The 18,965-nt window shown below is 43.1% G+C and overlaps 1 pseudogene; it reads right to left on the reverse strand.

The window, feature by feature from the left end:
• LOC138452628 (leucine-rich repeat-containing protein 4B pseudogene) overlaps window positions 1-18,965 on the reverse strand; it is an 889,435-nt pseudogene that overhangs the window by 341,419 nt on the left and 529,051 nt on the right.

An 18,965-nucleotide genomic window follows, 5' to 3' on the forward strand; every position in this document is an offset into this window, starting at 1 on the left:
ATGCAGGGGAGAGCATCTCGTTCAGCCCTCCCTGGGGGCAGAGAAGAGGGGGGAATCTAATGCAGCCCTCCCTGGGGTCAGATGCCCCTTCCTAGGAGCAGATATCTGCCCCCAGGGAGGGCTACAAGGGGTGCCCCCATTTCCCCTTGGGGTGAGAGGGAGAGGGCCACCCAGCTTTTCTGTAAAATAAATCCCTGGTGGCTAGTGCCCCCCCCACTCCCACCCAAAATTCTGTTGTGTTTTATTTTGTTTGTTTGTTTTTTCATTTTGCCCCCTTCCTGGGGCAGATCAGCCATCTTCTTCCAGGGGGGCCCTAACTTGCAGGCCCCATCCTTTGGGGGGTCTGCACACTTATTCCTGGTGCCCCCCCAATTGGATGGAGGGCCACCTCATGTACTCCTGCCTGGGGGCATAAATCTGCCCCCAGGGAGGGCTACAAGGGGTGCCCCCCCTTTCCACTTGGTGTGGGAGGGGGAGGGCCACCACCCTTTCAGGGGGGCAAAAGAAATCCCCCCACCCCATCTCAGTTTTTTATTTTTTTTTATTTTGCCCCCTTCCCTGGGGCAGATGATCAGCCATCTGCCCCCAGGGTTGTGCACATATGTGCCCCCTGCTTTGGGGGCCGGGGGGGGAGAGGGCTGCTTACTGTAAGTACTCCCCCTCCCCCCACATCACAAACTTATCCCTGGTGGTCCAGAGGCATTGCTGGGCACGGATTGAGCGCTCTGTGCCCGAACCGCACCCAGCAATGCTGTCACAAAGGGTGTTGTTGGAAAGGGGAGAATCTGCCCTTTCCAACGACACCTCCCTCGACCTTCGGCTTGAAATACAGCCGGGGATCGAGGGGGAGAAATGTGAACACTCACCTTGCATTTTCACTGCAGCAGTTCGAAATGGCTGCTGCGGTGAAAATTACTTTCACTTTCACGTCAGCGTGCTTTACGCACACCGACGTGAAACTGAAGGTAATCCAGCCCCCTAGCAGTGAGGGGGGACCTCCCCGTCACATAGCCCGAGGGTTGGATTACTATTTTGAGCGATCCCTGCTTTGCAGGGATCGCTCAAAACAGAGTGCCAAAAAGGACAAGCTATCTCGCCCTTGGCACACTGGAGTGAATTCCAAGGACGAGATAGCTCGTCCTTGGCACTTAAGGGGTTAATGATGTTAGTGGGCAGTGTAGCCAAACGTACCCTGTCATCACCAATGTCATGACGTTATCTAACACAGAACCAGGAACATAAACACACACATCCGCAACGCACTCAAAGATTTTTTTCTTTTTCACAAACATGATAAAAACGGTTTATTTTGAAGAAAACAGCAATAGTCGGGAGCGTAACAAGTACTTTTAATTTTGGCATAATGTTGAAAAGAGATAATTAAATCCAGGAAAACATGGGTAACTTTTTCCAATAGAAGCTATAGTTAGCAAACATTGCATGGTTCCCATTTTTTGTTCAACTGTGAGCAATGATCTTATAATGCTGATTCTGTTCATCGATCGATTAATCCCAGCCTTTTCATCCTTCACAGAAAGTTATCTTCCATCACCGACTACTGATCGATGCACACAACGTTCCATTACAGAGAAAAAATTAGTGCTTCAAATTTCAAATGCACCACTTTCGCATCAGCACATTTTCAGAATCCATGGACTGCCATGTTGGTCCTTATTACCGCAACCGCAAAAGGACTGATTGGTGTCTGGCGATCAACCCAGATAATGGTTATCACAGATGCGTTGTTTAGGATTATTGTCCAATTATGGTTGAAGAAGCCATCGACCGGTAAACTGTACCCTTGACAGGTGCACATTGGTATAATATAACTATGTAAAATGAGAATACAAAAATATATTTAAGTACCCAACTTATAATTGTATATACACAGTACATATTTATGTTAACCATCAAGTTACAAACAATTAACACGTACAATGTCTATTATTTGTGCCAAATTGAACATTCATCTATCACAATGTTAATCATCTAGCATACAGCACACTAGCCATCCTCACTTGCATAAATACTATTTAAAAGGCTTACATTGTGTCTTGTATTTCCCTTCTCCCTATGTGACGTATGACCAACTGCTTTTAAAGACAGATCTCAGTAATAGAAACGTAACTTTCCGACATACACTTTCAATATAGTGAATCTTATCACTTCTTTGTGGATATTCGACACATTTTGGCCTTGAAATTGTTAGTGAGGTGGATTCAAGGACATATAACAATGCAACCATTCATCCAGCTTTCACAGCGTGTCAGAAAGAGTTTTGTTTTGGGAACACATGCCACAAAAATGAACAATGTTCATGGCAAGCTGCGCAGTGAAAAACAACATAATATTTCAAGTATCCCACATATGAAAATATTTATTTCTATTTGAACGGTATCAAAGCACCTGGTCCCACAACATTTACGTATTCTTTCAAAGATGACCCTAGGTGAGGTGCAGACATCCTCAGATGTCCCTATACTTCACTAGGGCAACAGACAAAAAAATATCAAAATTAATAGTGTGGGGCCATTTTTTTTACCAAATTGGCCCACTTTTTTTTTTAAATAAACAGAATTTGAATAAAAAAGCAGTGGGTTAATATATAGAGACGGCACAGACAGACCAGGAAGGAAGGGGAGGAGGGGCGGTTTCACACCAGGCTGGGTGGACTGTTGCAGCAAGGGCAACATGTGTAATGACCAGCAATAAAAAGTGTGCATTACTAAAATGTCAGCATGCCTCGAATGAGTGCAGTTTTGAAAGGCTTACTGGCTTCTGTGTATATTCAAGCAATCATGTTGATTTCTGCATTGATGCATGTGCGCCTGGTTTTCCTCAAAGTGTGGTCCTCCACAGTAAGATGTAAATGTGCAAAGGCCACAGGCGCATGTTCGTAGTGCACATTGGCAAGGCATATTCCTTTACTTGTTATGTCAATGTTGGCTAACGCTGTGGCACATAAACCTTTGTTCTATTGCTATCTGCAGCCACTTTGAATAATTCCTATTTTCCAGCGAATTTAGATTTAACTTATTTTATTTATTGGTTATGTGTAAAGTGCCTATACAATAATTGTTGTTTCAAGGCGCCACAAGCCAAAAAGGGGGAGGGGCAGGGAAGAAAATACAGTAACGGTCGTACTAGGCCTTGTGTCATTTGGTCATTGCAAGATCAGTAGCAAGAAGTGCAGGGGGAGGAATATGGGAGGTGTAGGTCGGGGAAGAAGGCAACATTCTAGGGTGAGAGGGAGTTGCATGGCAAGCGGAGGTTTACAAGTGCAAGGGAGGAGAAGGAGGGGAAGAAGAGGGCCAATGGATCTAGGAAAGTGCTAAGGAGAGGTCAGGAGGGCAAGTGCCAGTGGAAGCAGGGAGTGAGAACCACTTCCAAAATGCGAGGACGGCGTTGAACCAGGCTTGGCTGGGATGCACACCGCGCAAGGCTTGTCAGCGGAAAGGGACCCAGAAAGGCAAGTGCGGGTTGTGGGGTGGGTGGGCAGGAATACAGGGTTTTGGGGTATACTGGGCGTGGATGGCCTGGTGCCCTGTGGAGCTGAGAAGGGACCAGGTAGCCAGTCAATGTGACAGAGGGCGGCATTAGAGAGGGCAGGCATGAAAAAGAGAAATGTGGGTCTTGAGAATCTTTTGGAACCTAAGGAGATCAGACAGAAGCCTGAGAGGGACAGAAAGGTCCTTACAGGGGGATACTCTGGCCAAGGAAAGAGATCTACCCCACATTCTGCTTGGAATAGCATCTGATCTGTGGATAATTGCAAATAGATGACTGAAGGTCTCTAAAAGGGAGGTATTTAGGGAAAGATTCAGATGTAGTGGGGTTCCTGGTCCCAGAAAGGCCTGTGGATGATGTGGAGGGTCTTGAACGTGATCATTGCAGCCACGGGGAGCCAGTGGAGACATTTTTGGGCTTGAAAGGTGTGATCCCTCTGCTTGAGGCCAAGGGTAAGTCTTGCAGTCCTATTCTGGATTAGTTAAAGGGGGTGAAGGGAGGATTTATGAAGGATGAGGAAGAGGCTGTTGCTGTAGTCCAGCCTGGAGAAGACCAGAGCTCTGGAGACACTGAGTTTCTGTATGTCTGCTGCTCCAATTTTCTAGGAGGAGAGCCAGGAACCAAACATCTTTTCTTATGCTCCTGCTCCTTGCTCAATGGGACATAAAGTGCACATTCGTGGAAAATCTTAGTTTTCTTTCCAAGAGTGTATGTTAGAAAAACAGGTGTATCAATCAACACCATTTTTCAATCAGAGTATCTATAGATCCATCACAGGTTTTTTAGCTTCACCAAAGATGATTGCTGGTAGACTGTGACCAATTTAAAAACATTCTGTAGCCATTTTTTCCAGCAGCTGTAATTTATTTCAAAATTGATTTTGTGACATGCCATACATCATATTGATGCTTTATGTTTGGGAACTGCTCTTGCATGGCCTTGGCTATTGAAATGTGCCTGTCAGTGGATATCAGGTCTATTTGCATTCCTCTGGATTGCAGATGTTGAATGGATTTAATGAAACCATATTTTTCCATGGCAACAGAAGATGTACGTTCAGATACTTGCACGACAAATGAGCTCACTATTTTGTTTGTTTCCAAGTTTTGGAAGTGGTAAGTGGAGAATTTAGCAGCAAAATCTGGACTGTCACACTTCCATCCCCGGCAGGCTGGAGCCTTTTGCCAGTGAGAGCATTGTCCATTGACATCTGTTTGAGTGTCCATGCCTGGCTAATAGCGGGGAATAAGAAATCCTCCTGATATTTGTAGTACTGGGTTTTTTAAAGGAACTCGAGTCCCACAAAGTTAGAAAAACTTTGAAATTGTACTGACCGTTGATCTGCTAAACAACAAAGCACATGAACAAAGTACATTTCCAGCAGGCACTTTTCCAAGTACAGGTCGAGCATACCATGAAAATGAGTTATGGTGATGTACACAGCTACCCTTGATCTTCCGGTTGATTCCTTTGACAACACAAGAAAACTTCACCAATTGCTCCCCACAAATCCTACTACGCAATTTATGATCACATTTAATCATTTTCATAATCTCGATCAAGCACCAGTTGAATACAAAAAATTGTTGTTCCTTTAATAGCCAATCATCCAGAGGAATAATGGTTTCCGATTCCATGGTGGTGGATAGGTCCTCAACACTAGGAATAGTGAAGTCCACATCACCAGCTCAATCGACAATCAGTAGCGAAGATTCTTCAGTTTATTCTGTGTGTGACATTTTCAATGTGTCGACATGCATTCGGGCAAAAGGGAACATTGTCTGATTTTTAGATAGCGATTTTTTTAGAGGGTGTGAATTGTATGAGCGGTTCTGCAAGCAATTCTGAAACATCTTCTTTGTTGTCTGTTTCTTCTGGGTGACGTTGTGTGCCTTAACAGTGATCCAGGGTTACTTTCCATGGGTCACCGCTGACATTCAAGTCAAATTCCGGTCACTGGACATCGGAATCAACACTGAATCTTGCAAGGAACATGCTGAGCCTCAAAATGTAGCTGCTCCCAAGTGACAACGGTTTGGCAAGTAACATTAGTTTGTGCAGTTGTCTGAGTCTTCATGATCCTCTTCTTCCTAGGCCTCTAATCGAAGAGAAAGAAAATGCTTGATTTACAATATATGAATTACAACATGAGAATGTAATATCAATGAAATAACTGTATAATGAAATTGTATAAACCTTGAAATGTGCTCTTCCACTTAAAGAGTCATATATACATATATAAGAAAATGTCACTGGGAAAACTTTAGAACATATTAAATATTACATAACAGTTAAATTGGATGATAACTGATATTTTACAATATTTTATGAATCCCTCTTGTCCATGTGTCTTTTCAATTTCAACCGCTTCAGTAGTACACTTCTTGTACATTACAAATGCAAAGAACATTGATTAAATTATTAAACCATTTAATGTTAAAATCTTTGATCTCACAAAGTACAACTTGAGAACGTTGATGTAATGATTCTCGACCTTACAATATCAGTTAAACTACGTAAAAATATACGGTTAATCATCTGATTAAAAGTTGTAAATTAGTATTAACAAAGTCGAAACACTGTACATGTAACATTTTAAAAAGACATAATTGAAAACTGTACCTGATAACCTTCAGCGATGTCGCAGTGAGTTGGTGCGAGATCATCCTGCAAAACATATTGATTAAATTCTGGTCATTTTAATGCTTGGAATGTTATTTTGTTTCACTGATTCCATTTTTTTCCAATCAGCTAAAGTTTATAAACAAAAATATACATCACTAGCTTAAGTACTCGGCTTTGCCCGGGATGTCCATTCTCAGATTGCTTTTCATATTTCATCAAAAAAAAGTGAAGCAATATTGTTTGCCACAAAGGAAAAACGCGATACATGTTAATTTCACTAATTAATTGAACAACAAATTTGTATGTATCTCTGATTAAAATTCTCACATGAATATCATATTTGTATGCTTACTCTGATTATTTGCAGTGTTGTTAGCTGTGGTGGCCAATTTATGCTTCTAAACACACACGGCAAATAATCAATTTGCTTTCAGTTTTAAACCTTGGAATTCCGAAGCTCAAGAGCCATTTTCTTTTTAAATATAAATCCTTCAAAAATACATGCAGGACTGTACTCTGACTTTTAGCATGGCTGTTATTAGTGCAACACAAAACGATATAAGAAGGCATTGTTGGATTATCCCTATGATCTGTTGAAGAAATATAAATAAATATGACTATTAAAAAAGTATCACAGTGAGTAAATCAAACTTCATATTCCTTTGATAATAAAAACAAATGTACTTTGTAAAAAATGGCACCTAAAGCAAACATGCATTGAAAACGTGTACTACGTAAAGATTACATTTGGAAACAATACACTGTAATGTTATTGGCTAATTACAGAGATACAAACGCGTAGGACGTTTGATAATGGTGTAGACATTTTGAATAAAATGACAATAGGGTGTACATTGAATATAAAGCAATAGAAAGTAGCCTAGCAGAGAACGTTGACACTACAGAAAACAATAGTAAAAGTTGACTAACTGTTACTTTGAAGAACAAATGAGTTGGCTCAGCAAGCAAGGTAAAAAGTGGAGAGCTGGCGATATCTGTTCTCGATCTTACAGATGTTTTCTTGTTAACTACCACAGTGTGTATAAAGGATTACAGAAGTGGATGTGTATGTGAATGTCTGACATGATCGTTTACACCCATCAGGCCTCTATGACAATGTTTGACCTCCTCAATCCCACCAGTGCAGCCCCCTTGCGATTGCACGCCAACAGGTGCAAACTGTCATTGATAGCGGAGGGGGATGGATGTGGAGGAGGCAAGCGCAATACGCCCAGAACACAGTCAAAGGACACAAACAGATTGATTGCAGGGATGGCGTCTTCAAAGGGGAGTCTGGAGACACAGGGTCTGAGGTGGCCATGTGGATAAGGGTACCCATGCGAAAGATCCCTTTGTGGTGTACATGGTATTCGGCACCTTGAGTGTTACCATCCTCCGAGCCCCCTTGCGAGCACCCTGCCACAGGTGCAAGCAGCCATTGACAGCAGAGGGGGGATGGATGTGGATGAGGGGAGCGTGATAGGCTTGGGACACAGTCAAAGGACACAGACATAGGTTGATTGCAGGGACAGACTCTTTAAAGGGGAGTCTGGAGACACTGTGTCTGGGGTGGCCATGTAGATAAGGGTGCCAATGTGAAAGAACCCTTTGTGGTGTACATGGTATTGAGCACCTTGAGCCTTCCCATCCTCGCAGCCCCCTCTCACGTGCACAGCAACAGGTGCGAACAGCCATCGATAGCAGAGGGGGGATGGATGTGGATGAGGGGAGTATGATAGGCCAGTAAACTTGTTAAAGCACACCAATCTTTTACTGGACTCTTAGATGTTTGGACGTGTTGTGGTCTTACAATAAATGTCTTACAACTGTTCAGGTTAACTCATTTTTTATATTTTTTTATTTAGTTTGGTAAAGTGGATGACAATGACACTACAAATGATACTGCTGCGGTCGAGGTACTGTCTGCATGAATCCACGGTATTGTCCGTGGTCACCGAGTAATTCATCATGAATGGCTTGAACCACACAGGCAGGTATTACTCGTCAAACACAAAATACCAGTCTTCCCTGAATCCACCATGTAAAGGCACGATATGCCACAAGTTTGTACCACCTGTATAAGAGATACAGAAATAGTTTACTTGAATGAATCCAATAATTGCATTTTTGTTTGTTTGCACTATCTTGTAAAATGTAAGGCATTGTTATTCTTTAAAAAGTACCTTTTTGTGCAAAGCACTGCCAGTACTTGTGATTTCACATAGGGATCAATTAGAAATGTGAATGCACATTCCAGCAAAAACAGTTTGGGAGATACTTCCAAGTGAAAGAATACAATTGTTCAGATGATAAATCTAAAGATTACCACTTTGGTTTCAGATTCGAATGAGTAATTGATTCAATTTACAAAAAATGTTTTTGTCAGTAATCCATCGAAGTTATATTGATGTAGAGGAACATCATATTATGTTAGCCATCTCGGTCGTCAAACACACTACATATATAGCGTGAACGTACTCGTTACTTGGATTACAAGGGCAAACTGTAGCTTAAAGTTCATGCATTCGCAACACAGATCTTGTAAGGCAGGCTGTCTTGAAGTCATGCAGCGTGGTAATGCATAGTGGTGGTGTGTCTCCTTTGGCAATGTAGGACAAACAGACAGCGTTTTCTCTGCAACAGCAGTTCTCCACTAGAGTAGGCATAAGCTCACAATGATGGCAGGTAAACCAGGTGGAAACGTGTTGCATGCATCTGGCTTCAGACTCCGGTGATTGATCCTCAGGACTTTCATCTGATTCCACATTGTCTCGAGTTTTTTCTCTTTCAAAGATTTCCTCTTCTGAATATTCGGGCTCGTACAGGTAGGTCTGAATTGTTGCCATAGTTCCTGAACAGTGAAGGAGCACAGAATCAACAGTGAGGTAAATAAAAACGTTCTGGTTTGCATACAGTAAAAAAGAGGTTTTGCATTAACATGTAATGTTAAAGACAAGTGAAGAAACAGCCATGTTACAAAACACATTGTGAAAAGACAAGATTAATAGGCTCAAAATTTAAAGGTTTGCCAGGGCGCATGTTTAAGTACGGGTTCGTAAAGACATTTGTCCATAATATAAGAAATGAAAAGCATCTATTGAGTTAATTCATTTTACGTAGTATAAGTACTGGTTCTCAGAGTGTCGTACTTGGCAGAAAGCTAAACAGAGCAGAAACAAGTCAGGGAGGCTAGAAATAAAATACACTGACTCAAAGGAAAAAGAAACTCCAACGTTGTGTGATCAGAAAGGGTTTGTTTACACTTGTCGAGGAATGTGGCAATTGGCATTTCCATGGAACCACCTCACTAGATTGCGTACAGAGGACGTTGACATGAGACGTGCTGTTGGGGTTGTGAAATGGGGTGTCAGTGAATGAAGCAAAAACGTATTGGTTATATCGGGGAACCTTTGCCAAATATGCTAATGGAATGTGTCCCAAAGTTAGTAGCCCATGAAATTGTCCAGGAAGAAAAACCACATACACATAAGGGGCTGTGAATGTAAATTGATTGTGTTGAGACAAAATAAAATGTTTCATGTGAACACTTACATATAAACAAAATTCAAAATTCCAGACAAAAACCTGAATTAGTGTCTTAAACAAAACAACATAAACCTATTATAATCCTTGAAATAGTGTGGTTTGAAGGAAAGTCAAAAACGCATCAAACTAAAACATGAATGTTTTGAAAAAAATCTAAAACACAGCATGAAACATGAAATAATCACATATGCATTTTAAATGTGCATGTGAATGAACACATGTAAATCTGTCAAAAGCCTATGTTCTTAGAAAATGCCCAGATTCAAGGTGTCTGGTGCATGAACTTTTCTACCTTGCATCCTTCAATGAAAGTTTTTCAGATGCCTAGGTAATTCCAGCAGTCTTGGATCTACCTATTCTAGTAGATTCTACCGGGCGAAATTCACTTTAAATTTGGCTTTAATGTTTCATGAAGAAGTGAGTCAGCGCCCAAAAACCGCAGCAAGGGAACCCTAAAAAATATTTGTTTTGATTTCAAACTATTTTCAGTTTTGTGATTTCATTATAACTACAGTCAGGAAATACAGAAACATCCTAAATATTTCATGCACGAAGTGGCCATTTTGGGTGCAGTGAAATTCACTAAATTAGATAAATTTCCCACTATGTCAAGCAACAATTTCAAGGATTGAATTCATAGGAATCTGCTCACATTTACCTGTAAGCAAGAACCGCAGGCGCCTACCATGGTTATGAAGAAATGTGCTATGCATGTGGAAAACAAAACTAAAGACATGCACTAAGTATAGTGACTAAGTTTCCCCTGGACCCAGAGTAGAATGCATGGAATGTTGGAGTGAGTGACAGAGAATGCAGCCTGAGTCATCATTGGCCAGGAACCCATCTTTACACTAAGCAGTTAATCTAGGGAGATATAAGGGTTCCATGTGTTAATTCTGCCGCAAAAATATTGCGATGCAAAAATATCGCCATATTTTTGTGGAAGAATTCACACAAGAACCCTGTGGGGGGCACCCCCGCAGCCCCGCATCATTTTTTAATGTGCAGGGGACACCCCCGCAACCTCCGCTCCCACATAATATCCCCCCAAAAGTATCGCTTATGGCGAACCAAACGGCCATATCTAGGGCTCTATTTTTGTTGGGGATATTATGTAGTGATAACGATATAAGTGCAGTTGTCAGGCAGAAGTGCAGTCCTAGGCCACAAAAATCTTGGCAATTCAATGAAAATACACTTTAGCAGAAGGCACAGTCAGATTACAACCCAGAAACTCCAAAGTCGCCCAATACCCCATTTCCGAGACCCACGCCTTGGTCAATGACAGCACGCGACATTTGCGTCATCACGCAGGCATGTGCCATGACCTCATCATTCACATCACTGATTGCCTGACACGTGGAATTTCCTGGCCAGGTCTTTTACTGTTTGGAGTCAATGAGGCTGACATCAAGCCTCCTGCGGCTGGTAGTGCGATCACTGCGCACGCTTCAGAGGCTTCCTGTGAAGGCGTCTGCAGGGCTGCTCCGCACCTCCCCTCCCTCTGCTGCATCAGGTGGGGAAGGGGAGGGTTATGGATGCTGGTTGTTAAACGAACTTTGAAGGAGATATATAATAAACCGTGGCCTTGGTGTAATGATGCAAAAGACCTTGCATGAACTTAAGGTGGCCACCAGCCGCCTTTCTAATTGCTGCCCTGGCTGCTTCTAGCGTCCTTATCGATACCACATCTAATAGTGAGACACGGGCAGCACTGCAAATGAGCCTGTCAATCACGGTGCATCTAGTGGTGAATATAAGCAGCACTCAAAATGAGGCATCTGGAGAAACACAAGCAGCATTGCAAATGAAGGCTCCCCTCACCGTGCATCTAATGGTGTAATGCAGGGAGAGGTGCAGATGAGGCCTCCCGGTGAAACATGGGCAGCAGTGCAGATGAGGCTTCCCCTCACCATACATCTAATGGTGAAATACGCGGAGATGTGAAAATGAGGCCTCCCGGTGAAACATGGGCAGCATTGCAGATGAGGCGTCCCCTCACCATGCATCTAATGGTAAACTAGAAGCAGTGTTGCTTACGACGTGTCCCCCAACCATGTGTCTACCTTTGAGACAAAGACAGAAGTGAAAATTATGTTTCCAATCACAGTGCATCAAAATGGTAAAACACGGGGAGAGCTGCAAATGAGACTTCCGGCGAAACATGGGCAGCAGTGCAGATGAGGCGTCCCCTCACTGCACATCTACTGGTGACATAGGAGCCGTACTGCACACGAAGCGTACCCTAGCCATGGATTTACCTTTCAGACAAAGTCAGCAGTGATAATGAGGCTTCCCCTCACCGTGCATCTAATAGTGAAATACAGGGAGAGGTGAAAATGAGGCTTCCGGTGAAACATGGGCAGCAGTGCAGATGAAGCATCCCCTCACCATGCATCTAATGGTGAAATACAGGGAGAGGTGCAAATGAGGCTTCCGCTGAAACATGGGCAGCAGTGCAGAGGAGGCATTCTCTCACCATGCATCTAATGGTGAAATAGAAGCAGTACTGCACACGACGCATCCCCTAACCATATGTCTAACGTTGAGACAAAGGCAGTAGTGCAGTTGAGGCTTCCCCTCACTGTGCATCTAATGGTGAAGCAAGAGCTGCACTGCACATGCACATAAGGTCTCAACTAACCACGTGACTAAAGTTGAGACATGGGTAGCATTGCAAAAGAGGCAAAGCCAGTGCAGTACTGCACATGCAGCTTCCCCTCACCATGCATCTATTGGTGAAACAGGGGACTTTTACAAAGGAGGTTTCTGGTGAAACACAGGCAGCAGTACAAATGATCCTTCATGGCCAACCAAGTACCACTATGAAGCTTCCCCTCACCATGAATCATGCATCCAATAAGGGAACACGGAGAGAGCTATTGGCGAGGCTTCTCCTTACCATGCATAACCTATGAAACAAGAGCCGCATTCTCCTGAAGATTCCCCTCATTGTGCACCAAGAGAGGTACAGACAATGCGGTTCCCACTAACCAGAGGCTCCATCTCACCACCAATCTAATGGTAAGACACTGGCAGCACCACTAATGAGACAACACACCACTACGCGAGATACATGCAGCAATTACGATGATGCGACATCTTTCATACTCTTCTTTTCAGTGCTCCCCAAGAGCGGCGCGCACCCCTTGAACAAGTCTGAAAGGACCGGCATTTTATATATCCACAGCACTGAGATTTTCAGTTTCCCATTCCTTGGCCTAAGTCCAATTTTTACTTCAACTGATTGTGTTATTCTGATTTCATGTACACATGACCACATTTTGAGCTTGAGCTCTTAGGTGGCACTTAAGCACTATCTATAAGCCAAAACGTTTGCGTTAGAGTACTGATAGGGAGAAATGGCATGTGAGGAGGGACACAAAGCTTGTAGGTGTTGTTTGGTTATTTGCCCACCCATTGATTGCCTATTGCCATGCTAATGCTTAAGGCGATTCTCACCAAGTTTCTGCGTCTCTCTGCTCAAAACACCTCCTCATGGGAACTCTCTCTTTACTCAAGCCTTACCTTCAAACCTTGCAGTAAAGTGCCTGCCTGTGTGACCTCAAAGCAGTTTTCGGAGAGTTAATGACTTAATTGGAGTAGTAAAGGCACTACTGGTGTAGTAAAACTGCCTTGACCAGGTCTGTCTTCAGCCACTTGATTTATAAGCTCTATGTGTGTCCTTCACAGAAGTCGTATTAAAAACAATCATTGGCAAAGTCAACAGTTTTTACTTGTATATGGTATTGGGAATTTGCCAGGCACTGCTATTATATACCCAGGTACTCACACCATTTTACACCTGCTACCATCATCAAGATCCAGTTAATACCACTACGGCAGTTCCTGGCAAGGGCCTTTCCTAGGCCTACATAAAAGGCCAAACTGATGGCACTGGCATTGCTTGTTTCTTACGAATTTACTTAATACTGTATTTTGAAACAAAAAAAAACAATCATGCGCAAACGCGCACCCAAAGGGCAGCCTGTATTTTCATAACATATCTTCTTGCTAAGAGGCCCTTTTTGCTCCAATGGCTCCCTGACTACACAGTGAACTGTATCCATGTTACTCCATCCCGAGTAGTTAACGTGTCTGGAATGCTGCATGCCTGGCCAACATGTTCACATGCTGTCCAGTCTAGTAAGACCAACTGTGGTGGTCAGTGAAACACAGAGTAGCAACCACATGCCTATGAATATACCTCCTGTCCACCCATATCTGCATCTATTGGTGGATTTCCCTTCACTGAGCCTCTTAGTATATGCAAGGATATCCTTCTCCAAATTCTATACCTGGAATGGCGGGGAGGCATTTGGCCTGGCTGTCTGTGAGGTATTGCTTGAACTAACTCCTCTTCATATCTGACTAATCCATATTCAGCATAGGCAATCAGCCATGCACATTTGCAAACGATTTAAAGTTGACTACTATAGTTTCATGTTGTACTCCAATCAGACCCAAGGAACGTGTTGTCTAAAAAATCCCATGCACATGAGCACCCTTGGAAACCAAAGGTGGACAATGCTGGCCTCAGACCAGTATGCATTGGTCAGAACCATGTGGGGCTGCTAGGATTGGTAGAGCCAGTGGTCTTGATGTACAGTTCATCCATGCAACTAAGTCATAACCTTTTGTCACATTGGTATCAAACTAAATATCATCCCTGGAGGGTCACCAAGTGAGCATTCCAAAAGTCCATGCTTTCTGCTACTTAGACTGCCATCCACAGGCATCTTCTCTGGCGCTCCTGGACTTCTTTGTGTATATGCATTCACCTGTGGACCAGCTGATTGTTGATTAGAGTTGTGCATGTGCCTTCTCTGCTAACCTCTTGTGCTTTCCCCAACCCCTTGGGACTCCTCTCCTAACGACATTTCCTGTTCGAAGTCTGACTTCCTATCTATCAATGTCTGGCAGAAAGAATCACTAGTTTGATTTTAGAATTGGTGTGCACTGGTGTTGCCATAAGACCACACCGGTGTTGCCATAAAACCACGGATGCCTGTACAAGACCCTGTGACTATAGGCTGGTGTGTTCCCTTGCACTCTGCTGTCAGCAATCAGTCTACACTGAGGGCTTTACAGTGGTATTTGGTAAAACAGCCCCTCAGTGGTTCATATAGTGGAAATCACAAAAAAGACCAAATGGCACTTCGGCCAATATATGCCACAAACATTTCCATTTGCCAGGCCAACTAGATATTTTTCTTCTGAACATCACCTTTCTTCTCTCCTTACCTGTTGCATTGATTTGGCCACACAGTGGTATGGCAACGGCACCATAGGTTCAATGAGCAGCAATTGACAGCTGCTATCAGAGAGCGGTGGATGGTGCAGTGTGTTTTAAAGGCTGGCTGATGAGTTTAAGGTGAATAAGATGTAGTGCAGTTGGAGAGGGTACATTGGAACTGAGGGCTCTCAAACTCAAGCCTCTTTGAGCTTTGGGTTGTGAGATCAAAGGGCTTTCAAAGGAATCCTTTGTGTGCTGCTTTTTAACACGTATAGAGATAAGAGATGTATGTATTTATAATGCGCCGAAAGCCTGAAGGCATCTGTGCACACATAAGCACACAAGACAAGGACATCAAAGTTAGGACAACATGAATGAAGATTTTCCTGTGAGCAGAAATTAACGTAGTTTAGTTAAACAATGCATTTAGTTTACGGAAGGATGAAAAGTTCTCCTCCTGCCGATTATTCAAAGGTAAATAATTTCAAACCAGACTTGCCTGGACTGGAGAGGATCTGCATTTTTCTTTTGTCCATTTAAATCTAGGACAACACAAAAGGTTAGTGATAAAAGATCGTAGCACCCTCTTAGGCTCATACTTCACCAACTTTTCCTGAAGATAAATGGGGGCTTTACAGTCGAGACATTTGTATACTATGGTAACTACCATAAACTATATTCGAGAGGCCACTGGCAGCCGGTATATGTCCTTCCTGATACTAGAGATATGAGCTCTACAGGGAACATCCTTCACAATGTGAATGGCGTCATTCTGTATCACTTGAAGTCTCTGGGTTCGATACATGGAATTTTTTGCACGTTTCAAAGTGACTTTGCACTGCTGGAAAATGACTTTGCCCTGCCGACACAAACGGTAGGCACAACTTGTGTGGTGGTCTTCTGCTGAGTATGAACACTTCCTCTGTCACCTGGATGCTGGAAGGTATCAGCCGCCTACTTGTAGATCCTTTCTCATTATTGGCAAATTGTCTCTGCCTCGTCACCACCTTGTCGATGATAGATTTCTGAAGGGATCTGAGCTCCGGTATAGGGATCTAATATTAATGTTGAGAAAGCACTAATCAGGTGCAGGGCTCGAAATTGAAGGGAAAAATGTAGCTCCTGCTTGTTGACCAGTAGAGCCTTGTTAGCTCGATGTAAACATGTACCAGGTACTATTTACGGCTCGCCAGGCCAACTGATGTTGAACAAACGCACCTATATGCATTTGGGACAATCTATATACAAACATTAGAACATTAGAACATATTAAACAACATTTAAAGCATATGAGTCATAAATAATGTATGACATGATATGCTTGCATCTTATGTGGAAGTTAGATGTGCGTAATGCTATCCACAAGCTCCTTCTTATCCATTGGTAGCTCCTGGTTACTGGTTAATGCTGGATGCCCAGGACCTACCTTTAGCTCCTGCTTATCCAATCGTTTTCGATCCCTTCAATGCCACTACTGTGGTTGTGTGGGCCAATATACTGTAGGCCATCGGAAATGTGGTGAGTGCCAAATTGCACTTATCAGGTGCAATGTGGAACGCCTTATTAACGGTCAGCATAAAGTGTTCCATATCACCCATTGCTCGTGGCCAGCAAGGGGTGATGCAATGATGCCTACTACCTTGCTTTGAAATGGTGGCCCCTTGTTAGTTTTCAATGTTTGTGGAAGTCCATGAGATGCAAATGCATCTTCCACTATTCGTAGAGCCATTTCAGCAGCTGTCGAAGAGTTGAATCACACCACTGCATACTTGCCATATTCATTAGTATTACCACAAAATGTCTGTTGTGATGTATGGGCCCAAAATCCATGCTAACCATTTGCCAAGGGGCAGTCACCAATGGGTGGTGGGCGCATAGATGTGCAGGTTGTTCAACACCATCTGCAGCCAGCCAGTAAGGAAACAGTTTTGACCTGTATGAGCAATCTGCACCACCTTTTGTATTATCACCAGTGGGATGTTGATGCTAGTTTCTCTGAGAATAAGACCTTTCGGTTCTACTGACAACTCTGCACACACTCGCCATAGTCTTTGCAAGAGGTGTTGCATGTCTAATGTGTGACATGCTTGATACGTTAAGAACGAATGCCATTGTCCAGCCCTCAGTTGATCTACAACACAATGCATCCCAGAGTATTGCACCTCTGCTTCAGCAGTGTCCGTCAATAATAATGATTTGGGAATTGCCATCCTTTTTACGATGTTCATTAGTGTTTCAGTCTCAAGTTCCGGACGTGCTCCCTTGCCCATGGGGGACAGGTAATCGTAGCGCTCCCTGATGCTGCTCGGAATTGCAGGCTGACTCCAAGGTCGTGGATTTGTAGCATCCCTCGTTCTAGTAGAAGTGGTGGTCACACACCTGAACCTTGAAAAATGGGTATCAAAGTCTTGTGATTAGTACCATAATGGGATGACCAAATTTCTATAAGTGGAAATGTTTACACCCCCATGGTACTGCAAGAGCTTCCGTTTCTATTTGGGAGTATCATTGTTCCATCTGGGTCAATGCTTTGCTTGCAAAATTGAAAGGGTGTCATTTCTTCAGCACCGTTCTGTACCAACACTGCTCCTATCCCCACAGGGCTGCCACATACCAATATTTCGGCATCTTGGGATCGAAGAAGACCATCGTTCTTTCTTCCACCAGAGTGAGCTTTGCATCCTCAAAACCTTTTTGGGTGTGTTAGTTCCACTCCAGCAATAATCACTTTTGATCAGGTTTTACAGAGGTTTGGTTATGGTGGTCAATTTAGGGATAAATCTCCCACAGAAATATATTAAACTAAGGAAGCTGGCAGTGTGGGTGGCATTACGTTTCTGATGGACTCAAACACCTGGGTTTCAGCAGATATTACTTTGTCTAGAATTCTGAATCCAAAGAAATAGATTTTTTGTTGAAGAAAATGACACTTCTTCTAATGCTGGGTGAGCCCATGCTGCCTAAGACTTTCGAAAACTGTGCCAAATGTCTATATGATCTTTTTCTGTGTTGGATTATATAATTACATTGTCACTTACATTGATGACCCCTTGTAGTCCCACTAGAATACCTCTAATGGTATTTTGAATAAGTTCTGCCGCAGAAGATACCCAAAGCTAGTCCTTTATACGGGAAGTAGCCTAGATGAGAGGAAACGTTTGTGATGGCACACAAATCAGAATCCAAATGTATATCGTGGTATCCAGAGTAGAGCTGAATGGTGGGGAAAAAGGCTGTTCCTTGGAGGTCAGCCAATATGTCCTCCAGTGTCAGGGTTGGGTGCTGTACATGTTGAATTGCCGATCGTGGGTCCTGATGTCTACACATACCCAGACCTCTCCTGATTGCTTTGTTTTGGAGAAACCACTATCGGTGAGCCCCATACAATGTTTGCGTTTTTGATTCAGCATATTTCTTCTTTCACCTTCGTCCCAAGATAGAATGGGATGTGGCAATGCCGCTGGGATACCGTTTGTATTATTGGGTCCTGATTCTGTAGACAGCCCACTCCTTGAAGTAGTTCTGGGACTTTTGTTTGCAAAATCTTCGATGTCTGTTTGGTAGACATTAAGTGCAAAATTCACCAGGCCTACATCTTCAGCAGTATTGCAGCTGAGTGTCATGTTCATATCCGCTTTTGTAACATATAATGTTGCCGTTATCGTTATCCGGTCGTGTGTGGAATGTGCATGGAAGACGTGTGATTACCTCTTTGGGTAAAAATGTGTATTTTTGGTTGCATGTGTCGGTAGTAGGATGCAACTTGTGAAATTGAGGCGATGGCATCATATTGGCAGATGCGCCTGTAGCTATCAGTACCTGATAGTGCGAGTTCACAGTGAGGTTGACCTCTGTTAGCTTGGACACCTCGAACTATTGCTGCTATAAAGAATATATCTACAGAATCAATGGTGTCATTGCCGTCTATATTCTCCTCAGTTGTATTCTGTGTAACCACTGCGACTTTGGTTACACGCCCTCTTGTCTTAGAAGTGGTTTTGTGGAACGGTGGAGGAGGCCAGATCACCCTGCATACATTTGCTAAATGTTT

This window comes from Ambystoma mexicanum, chromosome 1p (assembly GCF_040938575.1).
Source record: "Ambystoma mexicanum isolate Mex_15411 chromosome 1p, UKY_AmexF1_1, whole genome shotgun sequence".
Taxonomy (NCBI): Eukaryota; Metazoa; Chordata; class Amphibia; order Caudata; family Ambystomatidae; genus Ambystoma; species Ambystoma mexicanum.